This window comes from Cynocephalus volans, chromosome 13 (genome assembly GCF_027409185.1).
Source record: "Cynocephalus volans isolate mCynVol1 chromosome 13, mCynVol1.pri, whole genome shotgun sequence".
In the NCBI taxonomy this organism is placed as follows: domain Eukaryota; kingdom Metazoa; phylum Chordata; class Mammalia; order Dermoptera; family Cynocephalidae; genus Cynocephalus; species Cynocephalus volans.
Window position 1 is genome coordinate 29,484,987 of NC_084472.1, and position 16,240 is coordinate 29,501,226.

General features: G+C 33.4%; 1 protein-coding gene across 1 annotated transcript in view; it reads right to left on the minus strand.

The window, feature by feature from the left end:
• Positions 1 to 3,425, minus strand: part of CCDC178 (coiled-coil domain containing 178) — a 452,087-nt gene extending 448,662 nt beyond the window's left edge. The window contains exon 1 of the mRNA XM_063077500.1: positions 3,413 to 3,425. The gene's annotated coding sequence lies outside the window, so the exon portion shown is untranslated. The remainder of the gene's footprint in view (positions 1 to 3,412) is intronic.
• Positions 3,426 to 16,240: the final 12,815 nt, after the last annotated feature.

A 16,240-nucleotide genomic window follows, 5' to 3' on the forward strand; every position in this document is an offset into this window, starting at 1 on the left:
TGCATATGTGTACATATATGAGAAATATATGTGTAGTATACATGTATACATATATGTTTACATGTATACACAAAAATATACATATATATTTCTTATTGTCAGGGTACAGAGAAATTCCTTTTCAATTATAAAAACTATTTCAAATTCGACCTTATATTTCAAGTTATTAGAATAATTTTTTTTACATACTAAGATCAGTCAAATCAGGATGCATCTTAAACTTCAAGATTGGTAGGTCATATTATAATTGGTAGCTTTTATTTACTAGGAGTTTATAAAATAATGGTGAATTTTACAACTAAAAACAGCTTACACACATACGCACATTTTATAAAATATCAGTTTCATAGCATCTTATAGTATGAATTTACTATAATTTATTAAACCAATGTAAATGGAAAAATCTCAAATAAAAATGTGATTAATTAATATTTACTAAATATACACATGATAATTGATTTCAACATATGAGTATTAGTTTACTTAATGTTTGCAACAGCACATACTAATTTTCATTTTACCCATGAGTAAAAAGGTAGCCAGAAATGTAGTGAACAAAACAAGGTTCACAAAATTAGTAACAGCTGGAACTAAAACTCAAACTTTGTACCTAGGTCCAAAGTATTTTCAAATACACTAGTACTCTTTAAATTGTGTTTAAAATATATAATTCCACGGTATTTTAATAAGTATACAAAGAAAAGTGGCTCTGTGCCTAAATAACATGCTTTAAGGAGGTGTCTTCACTATAGGAGTTTTTAGAGCTTCTCATATGTTAATGATCATAAAAACCATCTTCAAGAAACATACAAATTGTACAGAATTTCCCAGTTATATTTTACATGAGAAGCATTTTTTTTTCCTATGCATTTCTTGGAATATATATTCAACAGGATACTCTGAGGAATATATCCTAAAGTATATTACCTCTCAAATTTGGTAAGATATAGAATTCAGAAGGGAATTAAAACTGTTAAATTTTGTAAGCCAGAAAAATTCCTCTTTTTATATGATTCAATATAAAATAATGGTGTACAGAACCCACATTTCTTGAAATGGCAGGCTAGACTTATCAGATCTGCTTTTTCAATAAAAATATCTTTAAAAGACTGGATATATGTGTGTAGATATACACACACACGCACATACACACATATACATAAATTATACATATTTTATATATATATATATATATATATGCAAGATAGTCAGAAACTTCTAGGATAAAATCTAAAGGAGATTAGGAACCTAGAATTTTAAGTGGAGCACAAGAGCACAAAAGTGACATTTTACGCAAAGGTAATTTGTAATTCCCAGAAAACCTGTGCAGGGTTCGATGGCTTATAGGTGTCAGAAAATAATAAGCCAAACTTAGTCTGTTAATTTGGGGTTCATGGACAGAATTAACGGGATCAATGAACTTATACAGGAAAAAAATCTTTATTTTCAAAATGATTCTCTACTTTCTATAATGCATTTAAAAATATGATTCTCAAGGCAGGTAGTTTTAAAAGCTTCAACAAGTTCCAAAAGGCCAGTGGATCAAAAGTTAGACTACTTAACTCCCAACTAAATTGTAAAATTCACATTAAGTTTGGATAGCAAATGGCTACAGCCTCAGAGTAAATGTCAACCAGAAATAAGCACCCCAACAACCTCTATCAAAACTCAAAAAATTGTGGAGAAATTTTCTCCTTGTTATTACACACTAAATATAAAAAAGAAAAAACAAAAATGAACAACTTCATTACTGTGACTTTAAAACTTTGGCTGCTCTTAATTGAATTTGTAGATTGGGTTTTCATCACTGGACATTCCCTGGAAACCTTAAGTCATGATATTTTTGTTTGTTTGTACTATATTGGTGGAGCTCTATGTTTCTGACAGACGCTAAAGCAAATTACTCTAGAAGAAGTCATCTGTATCTTAAACATCATGGAATTCTCAAAAATAAGTTTTCAAGAGCAATAAGCAGTACAGAGCCAAAGCAATCAAACAGAAAAGAAAAATAGGCATCACAACTCAAATACACAAAAATTAATTACAGGTGGACTGAAAATCTAAATGTGAAAGTCAAAACTCCAAAATGTTTAGAAGATAATTTGGATAAATATCTGCATGACCCCAGAGTAGGAATTTCTCTAAATAATATATAAAAAGCTCTGACTTAAGAAATAAGAACCTTTGTTCATTAAAAGGCAGTACAAACAGATTAAAAATATAAGGCATAAATGTAAGAAGACATTAGCTACATATATGGCTGATTTAGAAGGAGTGTTCACATTATATGAGAACTCCTATAAATCAATGTAAAAAAGACAACTGACTCATTAGAAAATTGGAAAAAATATATAGTAAACTTGCAAAAGTGGAATCAAAATGACCAAAAGCACATTTAAAAAATTTCAACTTAATTAGTATTCAGGGAAATTCAAATTAAAACTACAATTAGATATTGTTACATAGTACAGAGATTTTCAATAATTTAAAAGTCTAATAATATCAAATGGTAGCAAGAAAATGGAGCAACTGAAAAATTCCTACACTGCTATAGCACTGGAAATTTATGCAATTACTTTGGAAACTGATCTGGGATTATTTAATACTGTCAATGACAGACATATCACATACCTATCAGTTCTGCTGATAAGCATGCCTTACAGAAACTCACACAGGATATATGTAGAAGGATGTTTCTAGAAGCATTGTCCAAAATAACCAAAAAGTGGAAATAATGTATTCAACAGAATAAAGAATGAAGATAAAATAGCAACATAGTGAAAGGTATTATCATACAATGATACAGCAAAATGGATGAAACTCACAAATACCATTGAGCAAAAGAAAGCAACAAGCTGGATGAAGATGACAAATAATGTTGAACAAAGGCAGCAACACACAAATATTAATGCAGTATATTTTCATTTAATAAACATGCAAAGCTAAAGTGTGTCTTTAGGGATGCATACATATGTAATACTACTGTTAAAATTAAAAAGAAAAATAAAGAAATTGGTATCACAAAGGTCTAGATATTAAGTGGCATGAAACTTTGTTCAGGAGGGTACAGAGAGGCCTTCTGAGGTGCTGGGAATGTCTATCCATAGCCTGAATCGAGGTGACACAGATAGATGTTGTACTCATAATCATTTATTAAAAATGTACACGTGGGCTTATCCACTTTTCTATAAGTGTGCATTTTTCAAGATGAAAAAGGAAATAAAGGAAATGGGATATATAACATACACTGTGTATAGATGAATATTTTTTAAAGAAAAGCTAATATTATGCTCATTGATAGAACATTTTAAATAAAGGGATGCCTGAAATTTTTTCATGTTTATAATTTTTTTAAAAAAGAAAGTAAATATGTGACAGAAAAAAAGATAAAAATTATATAGGTTTGGGATACCTCTAGCTGTCTTTTCCCATATCTTCTCTCTGAGAGCCTTCAATCCAAGACATGTTTCACCTATAAAAAGTAAAACAAAATAAAATAAAAGTTTTGCTTCCTGAATCAACTATACTGCCCTATATTGTACTGGAAGGTTATGGGAGAAAATAAGCATCAGAAAGACAAAAGCTAAATTACATAAATAAGGACTGAGAGGGTAAAGGGAAGAGAGAGAGAAAGTTTGGGCGGTGTTGGTCTGGAAGCGTGTTTGACAGAGAACAAGAGAATGGGTAGTTACTTCAGGTGACATTCTGGGATGATAAATGCATTAATAATTTTTACAAAAGCTTTATGTGTGATTACTTTGTTCAATACTTTTAAGAGAACTTTAATAAAGATTTACTCCAATTTCCAAAGTCATATTATGAATGGATTTTTAAAAACCAAAAGTATGGTAAGACTGACCTTGTGATACAGAGCCCAGTTTATTATTAGAGTTACACTGTGAAAAGATTATGATAAGTCTAGAGAAAGAAATAAAATTATTTAAACATAGCATAACTACATCTCTAGAAAATCCCTACTACAAAACAAGATGATTGATGACTTACAAAAGATTTTACATAAACGATCTATCATGAATTTTTAAACAGAACAAACAACATTGTCAGAAACAATTAAATAAAAATATACAAAAAATATATCATTATAGTCACAAAAATACATACTATGTAGAAACATTTAATAAATCTAGGTTTAAAAAATCTTTTTAAATGATATAAAATATAACCGGAGCATAAAAAATGTTTAAACTAACAAGAAATTTTATTATGTTCCACATTATCAAGACAAACTATTATAAAAGTATTTAATTTTTCCAATTTAATAATTGGTATAAAAATTCTAGGGGCCAGCCCATGACTCACTCAGGAGAGTGTCGTGCTGATAACACCAATCAAGCGTTAAGATCCCCTTACCAGTCATCTTTAAAAAAAAAAAAAAAAATTCTAGCACTATTTTATTTGGAACTAAGGAATTAGTTTTAACTTTCAAAAATGGGCAATAATATTAAAGGAAATGTAAAAATGATGGCAAATAAGCACATGTGATTGTAGTGGAGAGATGGTCTAGCTGTACAAATATTTGAATATGCCCAATATTCTAAGGAAATGTTTAAAAGGCTGTTGCAAGAAACAAAAGTGTACATCAATGAAGAGATAAGAAACAGTTGCTACTCCATACAAAACCAAATATATGATAATAAATTAAATTATAAAGTAAGATATCAGAAAACAACTTTATAAATATTTTAGTTATCTTCAAGAAATATTTTACAAATTTAGATTTAAACTACATAACCAGAACTTACAGAATTAAGAGTTGTTCTAATAACAAATCATGCATAAACAGAATGTCCCAAAGTTTAACATTCACAATGTTTTTCCTAACTCACCAACATCAATCCTGATGTTTCCCTCCCTCAACATACCACAAGTTTCATGAGGGCAGGGAACATATCTATTTTATAGCCACTATATATTTGGCATCTAGCAAAGGAACCCAGACAGAGTAGGTGTTAATACCTATCCATTGAAGGAACGACAGAGTAAATGAAGGAACAAGGAAATACATTTGAGGGAAATAATGACCACACTAAGAATGGTCAGTTTTTAGAGTTGCATATGAAACAGACCCTTAAAAACATTGATCAAATACATTGATGCTCCTAAGTGTTTCAGTCTCAGTGGTTAACTGGTATTGCTATACAATATTCCAATAGATGCAGCATTTCAATAGCATGTGCTCATCAAAACCACACTAGCAGTAAACAAAAACATGAAAATAAATTCCTGATGGATTATAGAATTTAATCTCAAGTATCATAATCTTGATATCTGACAACATAAAATTTATATCAAAGAATATTAAAGGATCCAGGTATAAATATTTCATAATATTCAAAATTACTACATGAAATAAAATTATTAGTTATTAACATTTATGCATCCAATAACATGGGATCAACTTTGAGGAGATAAAAGTAGAAACACAGAAACCTACCAATAGTAGGTAAATTAACATGTTTCTCTCAATCTAATAAAGAGCAAAAGGATAAAATTAGTAAGGATATAATAGTGGACCTCAATCACATAATCTATAAAGTATCTTACAGATATTAAGCATCTAATTAAAATATTTCATAGGTCTAAATAGTACATGGGTCAGAGAATACATCAGAATCCAATTAAATCTAAAAGATTATAGCAGATGTATAATCCATATTCTCTCATGGGGAGTGAAGGAGAGGCCCCCAAAGAAAGGAGGCAGGTGACCAAGTCAAATCTCCTTGAAAACATGCTAGTAACAGACATCCAAGCAAACATACCAAATGGCATTTAACTGGAGAGTTCTTATCTATGCTTTTAGCAGAATGTTTCTGGCTCTTAGAATTGTGATAACAAACTGTGGGGAAGATACGATAATTTAGTCAGGCTCCCTCTGTTCAGGTCTGGTTGGGGGGTCCTGCAGCACATTTCTTTGTAAACAAGTTGGGTGTGGGTGGAGTTAGTGTGCATATGCACCCATTTATCCTTTTAGTCAATTGCTATTGTGTGTTCTTGAGTTTGTGAAGCAGGCTGGTGGGCAGAGCTTGCATCTAAAAATAGAACATGTTTACTCTGCTGGCAGCTGCTCAGTTTCAGTTTTTCTTTGGACTTTGCCAGTAGTAGTTGAGTTTCTAAGATTCTCTTTGTACTGATTAGCTACTAGATGTGTGTGTGCTGAATAAAGACTATTCCTTCTTCAACCAAGGCTCCTAGGACCTTTTTGCCAGTTACCTAGCTCATAGAACTGCACGTGAAGGGTTTGTGAACAGGCTCCAGGGGTCTGTGAGCACCAGACCTTAGCTCTAGCTCTACACAAACAAACCTGGAATCTATGTATTTATGGGATATAACTCCCTGAAAAGTATCATGTTAACTGTAAAACTATTTTAATACAAAATAAAGATGTTTTATGACTAGAGAGCAGTCTTCTGAGTAAGTTGCGTGGGTGCACATCATGCTTAGACACATCATTTGTTAATCTGGACTAGAGCACATCTAATGAGGCAAGACAGAACCTGGAGAGCTGTTGCAGTAGTCCCAGGTTTCTCCCTGCTTCACCCGTACTTGATAATTACCTATATTCTTAAAATTGTTAGCAAAGCTATATGCTGAGTAAGATCTCAGCTTCATATGAGTCTGAATAGACAATCCAATCTTTTTTATTATCTCTATGATATGTCAAGGAAAATGTATAGCTTTAAATAACTATATTAAAAAAGAAAAAGGCTGAAAATTAGTGATCTGAACATTCAAATTAAGAATATGTGGGAAAACAAACCCAAAGAAAGTAGAAAGAAAAGAAGGAATGCAATAATATCCAAAATAAATAAAATAGAAAGCAAAACAACAAAAAACCTAGAGATAATCAAAAAGGCCAGAAGGTACCACTTTGAAAAGGTTAACACAAGTGAACAATTCTGGCAAAACTGGTCAAGACAAAAGAGGGAAGAAACAAATATAATTTGAATGTAAAGGAGAAATAACTATATAGAAAGATATAAAAATAAACGATACTATTAACAATATTGTCCTAATACATTTAAATATAATGCATTTAACCAAACCAAACACACTTTCAAAGAAAAAATTATAACTTGCCAATGGATAGTGAACTAAGAATAAAAAGCCTGAATAGTTCTAGAGCAAATGAATAATTCATATCAATAGCTTACTATACCTCCCAAATTAAGAGATAAGTTCAGCCAAACATTACAGAAAAAAAATTAAAATATGACTTTTTTTTATAGAATAGAAAATGTAGAAACACTTTTCAACTCAATTGTGAGGTTATAAAAACCTTACTACCAAAACCACACAACAACAATGTTAAGAAAACAGAGGCCAATGTTACACAAGAACATAAAAATGGTTATATGAGGGCTGGTCAGTTAGCTCACTTGGGAGAGCATGGTGTTGGTGACACCAAGGTCAAGGGTTCGGATCCCCATACCAGCCAGCTGCCCCCAAAAAACAAAATAAAATTGTGGTATGAGATTAAATATATAAAACTACATATGTATAATATTAGCATGTCTATATAGAATATATAAAACTAAATGTGATTTGGAAGAGATGAGACAATATGGTTCTATTTTTTTTAAGCTGGGTTATAAGTGCACAAATTCAATTTTATCAGTATTCTTCATACTTTAGATAATGTTTCAGATATTTTTACATGTATAAAACATTTACTATTTTAAAATATGACACTATTCTATAAAAAAAAAAAGAACTATCTCTGCCTGTTCTGTGGAAAATACATGTCACAGAAAAGATACATTATATAAACCTTAACAAATAGAAAAACAAATGCAATCAGTACTTTAGTACAAATAAATGTGATGCTGCCATGAAATGCAGTTTTGTATTTAGTGAAAATATTGCCTGAAAATCGAAACGTTTTACAGCTTGTGAAAAAGTACCATTAATTATAATAGATGCTATTATTCCTAACAGAGCTAAATATTTGTAAACATGAGTCATCTGAAAATACTGTTGGTCAGCATGTAAATGTACAGAAAAATTTGAAAAAGTTTAATAATTTGTTTTATGATTTATGTCAACTGATAGCACAGAATAATCAACCAATTAGTTGTTTATTTACAGTATAATGAGAATTTTATATGACCACAGTAGCTTCACAATGATTGACAGAATATCAGAAAAAAATGTATTTTGTATGTTAAGAAAAGTATTATTATTAGTTAAATGTAGTCTTATAATAATTAGTAAATATGACCTCAAACTGTGTTCTTGTAATGGTCAGAGCTAAGTACAAATATTTTCAAAAACTGGTACATAATTAGATTCAGTACATCATCAAGTAAAGATTGTTTTGGACTTAAAGTTTAAAATCTGCCCAAGACATAGTTATAAACACTCAGGTCTGATAAATTCCTGTGGCTTAAACACAGATATCGCAATGCTTTGCTTTATGAGCTGAATGTTCTCTATAGTGGCCCATTGTTTTACAAAGAGGATAGGGAGTTTAATGATGCCAAAGAGATGGAAGTTATCATCATCATGCCTATTGATGTCAGCATTCCAAATATTGTTTTTAATGTCATTTAAATACAAAAACCCTAAACTTGGTAACCAAGCACATTTTAAAAGACAAATTATTAACCATATTATTTTCCAAAGAGTTAACCAACCAGACATATTTCTATTTCTTACACATATCACAGAACACTTACTAAATCATGTGATATGTGGTTTTATCTGACTGTGTATATCTCTCTATTGCAAAAAATGAAAGTGAGTGGCTTAAGTCATATTTAATATGATTAACTTTCTAGCTTTTGTTTGCAAACCAGCATAGAATGGTCACTTTCTGTTATTTGTCGTGCCCAGTTAAAGTATCCAAGGTTAAATTCTTTACCAGGGTTGGCAAACTTTTTCCATAAAGGTCCAGACAGTAAAAATTTTAGATTCAATGGACTACATGCAGTTTCCGTTGCATATTCTCTTTGTTTTGTTTTGTTTTGTTTTTACAATCATTTACAAATGTAAATACCATTCTTGCCTTTGGGGCTATAACTAAAAAAGGTTACTGTTCAGATTTTGGCTGTAGGCTATTATATGAAGATCTCTGTTCCATATCATGCAGAGAACATGATATGGCTTACATGATCCAGATAAAAGATGATGGAGTTCAGAATGCAAATCAACAGAGCAAAATAGTGCAATAAAATCTAATACAATTTAAAAAGCAGAATTATATCAGTATTTTCATTTTCATTTTGCATGTTTTATCTTCAATGGTGTGCTGGTAAATGTTTGATAAACAGCTGTTGGGTGGTATCACCATAGTAAATTTCAAGCTACAAATGGAGTGGAGTTAATAAGAGATGAATACAATTAGCTCACATGAGCCAGTAAGAGCTGACTTCAACACACCATTGTTGCACTTACCTACCTATTTTACTGCCTATACCATAGTTCTGTAGTAGTTATAAACGAAATCAATTAAAATTCAGACAGTGGATTTTCCTTAAACTGACTCGCTTCTTTCGCTTACCTTACTTTCCTGTTCCCAGTAAATTTTGGTTTTTTGACCTCTGATCCTGGAAAAGACTACAATCTTTGCAGCTGCCTTTTTCTGCAAGTGATTGAATACTATTTGCCTATGATATATTTTCGAAGAAAATCAATTTAGGATAAACTTACCTATCTTGGTTTTATCATCTCCAGTGGGAGTAGAGGAAATTGTCTTATCTTCAGGCATGGTTATTAACAGTATTTTGAAACCTAATTAGAAAGAAAAATGTTTAAGTATAACTAATCAAAATTAGTTTATATTTAATTTTACTTAAAAATTTTAATTCAAAAACAGTGTCAGGATGAATTTCTAATATAAAATATGTCGGGTCTGCCACCAGCCGACTGGAACAGCCCTAGAAAAAAACGCCTCGTTATCAGTCTTTCCCTAGGCGGGCAAGCGAATTGCCTGGATTCCTCTTTCCCTCTGGTCCCGGTTGGAAGGAGATGGGGGAAGAGAGCCTTGAAGAGAGGTGAGCACAGCTGCAGGCCCCAACCAACCCATTAAAGGACACTCAGACATGGCAGGGGTTCTGTCGAGCAGTTCTGTTTATTATCAGACAAGCACTTGCTTTTAAAGGCAAATGGGGAAGGGAGGTTTTTACATCCTCCAATCAGCTTAAAGGTTAGGAGAGCATGCATCCTGTCTCAATGCCTAGCTATTGCAATCACGCAGTGTTGAAGAGCACGGAAGCACGTATTTGGCCAATAACGGCTAAGGCAAGGTTCCCGCAGACACTCCCACCCTACTTCCTCCTGGCGCTGTCTTAGGCTGCCACGTTAATACGCCCTCGTGGGCCCATAATGGCGCCACTTGTAATGTCACTTAAGGTGGCATTAGTTTTTAAGGCCTGACAAAAATACATTGTATAAAAATCAATAGTAAATTATACTAAAAAGGTAAGGAAATCCAACAATGTACTATTATTTTTTTCTATTAGGACTACTATGATCTCAGGAACATCAACTATGGAAATAATCATTAAAAAGGTATCTTTGATCCCCTGCATTGCTGGTTTTTTAAACAGATTCATGGCCTGACTACTAGATGGCTTAGCATTGGGTTCAAAGCCCTATGGGAATTCTGGAACCTACAGTGCTTTTATTTCATATGGTAAAAGTCTAATCTTACTATCATCTCTTCTTTACCTTCCCTCATGGTTAAAGCTATACATGCGCACGCGCGCACGCACTAACTTCACACACACACACACACACACGCACACGCACACGCACACGCACACACACACACACACACACGCACACGCACACACACACACACAGTAGAGAGAAGAGTGTAGCAGACCTCTATGGGTGCATCAACCAGTTTCAACAATTATCAGCCTGTGGCCAGTCTGAATTCTATACAATCACCCACAGCCCTATCTGACCTACCCTTGATCATGATTAAGAAAATCTCAGATATCATATTATTGTACTAGTAAATGTTTCAAGATTTTTTTTAACGTAGCCATAGTACCAATAATGTAACTAATACAATTAATAGTAATGTCTTAATATCATTAAACATAGTCTTTGTTCACATTTCTTTCATTGTCTCATATTTTTTTCCTCTTTTTCAAAGATGTTTCATGTAATGATACAAACACGGTCCATGTATCATATTTAACTGAAATGTCTTTTAATTCTCTTTTAATCTATAAGTTCTCTCTTCTTTTTTCTTTCTTTTTTTTTTTTTGTTGCTGGCCTGGATCTGAACCCTTGGCCTTGGTGTTATCAACCACACTCTCACCATCTGAGGTGCCTTTCTCTTTTTTTTTCCCCTGGCAATTTATCTATGTAGAAATAAAATATTTTGTTCTACAGGGTTTTCTGCATGGCTGACAACTCCCTGTGCTGTATTCAATGAGCTTCTCTGTCCCCTGTATTTCCTCTATATTGGTATTTATTTAGAAATTTAAACTGCTGAACAGAAAGATAGCAACCTGTAAACACAGACATAAAAACTGTCTCTTTTAATTTATAGACCTAAATAATTATAGAGTTTAGAAATTGAAAATCATGTAGTTCAGTTTTTTTATTTTACAAACCTCTACTGAAATTAGTAAATTCATTCAGTGTAAAAAAAAAACTTCTTACAGAAAAGTGCTATGAAAGGTAACCCTGAATCCAATTCCAGTGCTTTTTTAAATAAATGAAACTACTTCATAAGGACCAACTTATTAAAGGTGAGGAAGCTATAGAAAAACCATAATTAAATTTTACTTTTTATAAACATTTTAATTTTTATAATTCAACAAAGATTATAGTTGAAACATACAATTTTATTTCCTCTTCTACACAAAATTACTGGGAAAATTAAGTTATAATAATACGAAAATTAATTCCTCAAGTAATGTATAACTGGGTAAAATGGAAAATGCTTTCACAAACTACTAAAAAAAAAATCAGGTTGAAAGATATTTTTAAATCTTCATAAAAGCATCTAAGAACTAACAAGGTAATAAGGAATACCTGGTTCAACATCTGGTAGAAGACATAAATCCAGAGAGGTGAGACTGACATTTAAGACCACTTCTGCCTGAGGGCAATATCTGACCTAGCAGAGTCAGCTGAGAGGCTGGGCAGTAGTTTCAAACCACGCAAAACTTTGGAAACACAAGATGGAATCCAGACTCTGTCAAGTGTAGGTGCCCTGGAACGTTAACCCATTCCTAGGATTGAGACCCCAAATGTTTATATCTTAAATAACAGAATGAAACAGACATAAAGGCTATGTGAAGACTGCCAATAGATGGAAGCCCACCCTCCAATCATATGGCTGACTCAAAATTTCTCATGATGAAAGTGAAATAAAGCAACTCTTGCCCAGCACAAAGCCAAAGGTAACCCAATACACAAAGGCACTAGATCATAAAAATCAATAGAAATGGAAGACAACAGAAACTGACTCAAAGGTACTCCAGATGGTGAAATTACTAGGTAATAAACTATCAAACAACAATGCTTAACATGTTTATAAATATAACATCACATTGTAAAAAATTTTAGAACTAAAACTTACGGAAATTGGTATTATAGGTTTGAAAAGAAGCCAGTTAGGAACCCATGAACTGAAAACTACTGCAACTGCAATTCTTAACTCCCTGGTTCAATTTAAAAGTGGATTTAACAAGCCTAAAGAAAGAATTAGTAAAACAAATTTAGGGGGAAAAAATTGAATAAAGCATGCGGTGATGAAAGGATGAAAAATACAAGCATAAAATGTAATGCTCTTGACCTCCAATTTCAGGAAGATGGAATAGATAGATGTACTTTTCCCTATTCTTTTCTCTAAGTACAACAAAAACCCATGGACACATTATGTATAAAACAAATATAAAAAGACTGAAAGGAGGAGAGAAGAGGGCAGACTAGCTCAGGGCTTTGGAACTAGAGGAAGAATGAGGTGTTGACTTTCTGATAATTTATTTTTGCTTTTTATATCACAAACTTGAAGCTGAAGAGACCAGCAGCCAAGAAATGGAAATGGGTATAGACCAAATAAAGCTCCAACAAAAGTCTTCTCTCTCTAGCCAAGGAACCAGGAAAGGGGCAGCCTAGTAAGAGAGAGCACACTTAGACAATAACTTCTCTACTCCAGCCAACCACAGGAAAAACTGTGGCCTCACAAAGACTGAGTGAGAAGCCTAAATTACATCCACCCTCATTTCCTGCTGGGTTGGTGTCAGAGGAGGCCAAGTAGGGATACAGGACTTTTATCCCCATCAAGGAGAGTCAAGCGCCATTGCCCCCCACCCCCACCACCACTACAGTGTCACTTAGGGACTATGTGAGGAGCCTGGACTTCACCTCCACACAGCAGTAATGGGGTACCTTTTCTCTTTCCCACTGGGTTAATGTCAGAGCAGGCTTACTAGCAAGTCACAACTTTCACCACGACTTGGCAGTAATGAGGCCACACTCCTTGCCTGGTGTCAGTGGAGGCCACTAGGGAGCAGTAGCAAGGCACTCCTACTCCTTTCAGCCAGGGAAGTGTCAGAGGAGGCACCTACTTCCACTAGGGAGCTGGAACTCCCAACCCTGTCCAGCAGTAAGAGAAGTACAAAGTGCAAATTAAAGCCACAATGAGATATCTATACACTTATCAGAATGGCTGAAGTAAAAAATAGTTGCAACAACACCAAATGCGGGCAAGGATGTAGAGAAGCTAGGTCACTCATACATCGCTGAGTAGAATGTAAAATGGTACAACTACTGTGGAAAGTAGTTGGGCAATTCCTTTTAAAACTAAAGATGGATTTATCACTATGACCCAGCAATTACACTCTTGAACATGTATCCCAGGGAAAACTTATTTTCACTAAGAAACTTTTATATACTTAGCGGCTTTGCCCATAATAGCCAAAACCTGCACATTTCCCAAATGTCCTTCAATTGGTGAATGGTTAAACAAACTGTGGTACATCTATACCGTGGAATACAAACCCAGAAAAAAAAAAAAAGAGAAAGGACAGACTATTCATACATGAACCCTAAATTAATTATGCTGAGTGAAAAATAGCCACCTCAAAAGGATACATATTACATGATCCCATTTATACACATGAGAACATAATTATAGAAATGGAGAGCAGATTAGCAGTCGCCTGGGGCTAGAGAGTTACAGACTAGCAGTTGCTTTGGATGAGGGGTAACATCAGGGAGTGTTGTAATGGTACAGTTAAGTATCTTGATTGTGGTAGTGGTTACACAAAGCTACACGTGTGATAAAATTTCACAGCACTATACACACACAAATAACAGCACGTATTACTGGTGAAATTTGAATAAGCTCTATGGTTTGTATAAATATGAATTTTATGGTACTACTGTTGTACAACAGTAATGTATGATGTTAACATAACATTGGGGGATGATGGGTGAAGGGGGTGCAGGACTTCCTGTCTATTTCTTTGTAATTTCCTGTGAATCTATAATTATTTCAAAATAAAAAGTTTAAAATAAAGTCACAAAGGAAAAGAAAAAGTGATAGCTAGTAAAACCTAATGCTTGTGGAAATTGAGAAATACACTATAGCAAATAAATATTTAAAAAAAGAAAAACAGTATAAATAACTTATATAAAAGAATACATTCCAATGGAACATAGAAAATATGTTGGACAATGATCATGAATATAAACATATCATAACAAGTGGGAAACAATCAGAGCAGCAATTAGAGAAGACGGTGTGCAGGTGGGAGAATTCTATTTTAGACATGGTATTCCAAGAAGTCCCCTCTGAGAAAGCAACAACTGACTATAAGAAACTGAGAAATAGTGCAAAAGATTTTAAGGAAGAGTTTTCCAAGCAGAGCTGACAAAGCAAGAATATGTTTAGAGTGGCCCAGAAACAATAATAGCAAGTAATTATTAATTCTAGAACCAGTCCTAATGCAAAAGTCTAAATTAACAACAACAGCAAATAGATCTATTTCATTTCAGCTGACATTTATCCAAAGCGTTCAAACATCCTGGCCAGATATCGCCTTCCTGCCTGGATCCTCAGGCTTGTTTTCAACACTGTGGTAGGTCAGCTTTTTAACTCTCTATCACTTTAGATCTTTCACAGCTCTTGCCAGAGAAGTGACTATTAAATTTTCATGAATTTTGCAAATCAGTTTAGGCCATATTGGTAGCTTGAATTCAGCCATGGTGAGTGGTTTTACCCCATGGAAATCAGCAAATGCCATTAATCAAGTTCAGTTTTTGTTCTTGTTTTTGTCTTTAGAGGTGGTTGTTAAACATTTTTCAGTGCACCACCACCAAAGAAAGATTTGTGAAAAGATGAGACAAGAATTGTATTATTAGGCAGAACATGAGGCCACTGAGAAAATTATGGACTGAATCGGGCTAAGTTATCAAAGCTGAAATGGATTCCTCTCATTCAGAGAACAATGAATTGTTCATCTGGTTCTATTAACAGGGTTATGAGAAGGAAGGTAGGTAAGGAAAAGTGCTAATTTTAGACTAAAAATGTTTAGATATCAATTGTTTCAAACCTTATATCTTCTTAAACTATTTCCAACTTTTCTCCTTTGAAAAATGTCACCTCCTGCTTCAGAGAGAAAATAGAATGAATCAGACTTAAATTTGAATTCACTGTCACCGAACTTACAAAGCAAAGACATCTGTGCCCTTCCTTTCCTCCTTCTGCTTTGGCAATGCAGGGGTATCCATCTACTGGCTTGTCATATCTCTTTTGTGCTAGGGGGCTCATAACATCACCCCTATTGAATTATTACTTCAATTATCATTTTAAAGTTCTTATCTTACTAGAAATCTCTTTTGCGCTCTTATCTTTAAAAAAATCTTTTCTTTTGGCATTCATAAAGCCACACATTCCTTCCTTTTCATCCTCATTACAATAAATGCAAATGCCTTTCTTTCACTTGCTATGATCTCTTAGGAAAAGCACTTCATCAGAGGTCACTTTCTGATCATCTTTGCCCCTTTCCTTTCACTTTCCTCTTTGGCCACTTGCTCTATTTTCTTCTGATGACCCATTATTAACATTTTAGTACATTTTTATATTCTTTTTCCTTAATTTTCTCTCTTCTCCATGAAAATATACAATCTGTTTTGCTCACTGCTCAGGTCCTCGCATCTACAACAGCACCATTGAGTAGAACTTGCTATAATGATGAAAATGTCCAAAATCTGTACTGTTCAAAATGGTAGGCACTAGCCACATGAT